Source organism: Portunus trituberculatus, chromosome 23 (genome assembly GCF_017591435.1).
Source record: "Portunus trituberculatus isolate SZX2019 chromosome 23, ASM1759143v1, whole genome shotgun sequence".
In the NCBI taxonomy this organism is placed as follows: Eukaryota; Metazoa; Arthropoda; class Malacostraca; order Decapoda; family Portunidae; genus Portunus; species Portunus trituberculatus.
This window is the reverse complement of record NC_059277.1, coordinates 2,410,001-2,412,500: the sequence shown is the minus strand read 5'-3', so window position 1 is coordinate 2,412,500 and position 2,500 is coordinate 2,410,001.

Below are 2,500 nucleotides of genomic sequence, written 5' to 3'. Positions count from 1 at the left end.
AGCGAGTGGAATGGTGCCAGAGTGGAGTGCAGTAGTTAGTGGTTACCGGGAAGACTCATGTGGAAGAGGCATCAATCATAGACACCCGCCCGCGTCACCTCCAGTGTGAAAGATACCCAGCTTGTCATTATAGCATGTCAACTCAAATCGATTCTCGCACGCAAGCCTCAGGATGTCTGCCACTAAAACACGTTCCATATTTAAAAGTAAGAACTAAATTTACCAATGAGTTCAAGTCAGAAGAAAGAAGAAAACAGAAAATGAGAGAATTCAGATGTTCTCTAGTGTTAATTTTTTCACCTGCGTATTTCCTGATTTTTACGGAGGATCAGAAATAAAAACAATCAATTACCACTCAGTATTAGATCAACACACCCCGACAGCCGCAGTGGAGGGCCGGTAAACAATAACATAATGGGGGGAGGCCATCGCTCATTGAGGGATACACACTCACCAGGTGTTTGGGAACCATCGCTCTACCACATCCACTTCACATACCACATCCACTTCACAGACTCATTATATCACATCAATTACATCTGAGGAGGAGAATGAATAGAGAACAGCAAAAAGGACGACAAAAATTAAACAAGAAACAGCTAACAGAGATAAAATGATAGTGAAAATAATGGAAGCAGATAAAAGGAAGATGAAAAATACCTCCATTAGTGAATAGACGAATGAGAGATGAAGGAGAGGTTACATAATAGACAAGAGAAATAACAAGATGGTATCCCCTTAATGACTCCGCCGACAGGTACACGCTAACAGGTGAAGGAAGGGCATTTATGGAAGGACAGGATGATGGGGAAGGTGTATGGGTGCTTGAGAATGAAGGTATATGGAGCATGTATGGGCATTGTGTATGGGAGCTGTAGGACAATGGGGATATGTATGGGGTCTTAGAGGATAATGGAAAGGTGTATATAGGTTATGGGTATTACAAATGGGTGTCGGATAGTAAGTGATGGTGATGAGGGTGTTGTGTATGGGAGTCCACGCCTGCACTCACGCCCCATACACGCCCCCCAGGTGTGTTATAATAGGGAAATCGCGCCCCCTACCGTCACGTCAGCACCTCTGCCTCTACAGGTGTGCCCAGGTAATGGATGGGCCTCATATCCTTACCTGTAATTACCTGTTGTCTCTAGTGCGTATTTACAAAAAGATAAAGAGGAAAGACGGACTAAAGGTTAGGCAAGGTTAGGTTAGGTTAGGTTAGGTTAGGCAAGGTTAGGTTAGGTTAGGTTAGGTTAGGTTGGGTTAGGCAAGGTTAGGCAAGGTTAGGTTAGGTTAGGTTAGGCAAGATTAGGTTAGTTTAGGTAAGGTTAGGTTAGTCAGACAGTTGATTGAAAAAAAATAGGAACAATAGAAATTTCATCTTTATTCCTTTCTTCGTCAGTAATCACACAACATAAGACGCCCCCTTTATTAGGTTGACCACACACACACACACACACACACACACACACACACACACACACACACATACACACACACCTCACCTGGCTAAGTGGTCGTCGTGGGCTGCCCCAGGTCAAGCCACCCACAGCTTCCAAACCTCCTGAAGAAGTCTGGAAAGAAAGAAAAATAGAAGTGTTAGTTTTTAAGAGTTTTGGAAGACTGTTTTGATACGAGCATGATTTATTTATTGAGTTGTTCTTGTATACTGTATTTGTTTACTTCATGCAAACTGAGACAAAAACGAGAAAATAAGGCTCTTTTATTTTGATTATTAGTTTGAGGATTTATCTGACAATACTAAGTAAGATTCATTATGTTCAAGAAATTATCAAGCGAAAGAAAGGATGATTGATAGAGAGAGAGAGAGAGAGAGAGAGAGAGAGAGAGAGAGAGAGAGAGAGAGAGAGAGAGAGAGAGAGAGAGAGAGAGAGAGAGAGAGAGAGAGAGAGAGAGAGAAAGAAAAACAGAGAAAGAAAAACAGAGAACAGAAACACAGAGAAACAGAAACACAGAGAAACAGAAACACAGAGAAAAGAAAACGAGAGAAAGTGAAAGACAAACAGAGCAGAAACTAAAAGAAAACCAAAGAAAACCAATACAAACCAAAGCAAAACACGAAACACCAACAAGCAGAAGGAGAGAAGGAGAAACAAAGAAACACAGAGACACAGAGGGAGGAGATAAGAGATTAGCAATGAACCACGATGAAAAAAACAAGTGCCGGGAGGAGAGGAAGCATTATCATCGAGGGGCCTCTTGGGGGACATAATAGCAGCTAGCGGGGTGGTCAGTGTGGCTTGCTGGGCGCTTAATTGGCCGCCTCGTTAGTCACACACGGCGGGTAATTAGTTCATTAATAACACCTGGATCGGCCGCACCTGTCCCCCTTCCATCCCGCCACTTCACACACTCCTTCTCTCTCTGACCACCACCACCTTAACGCCTTTTCTCTAATTGCCTTGTGTGTGTGTGTGTGTGTGTGTGTGTGTGTGTGTGTGTGTGTGTGTGTGTGTGTGTGTGTGTGTGTGTGTGTGTG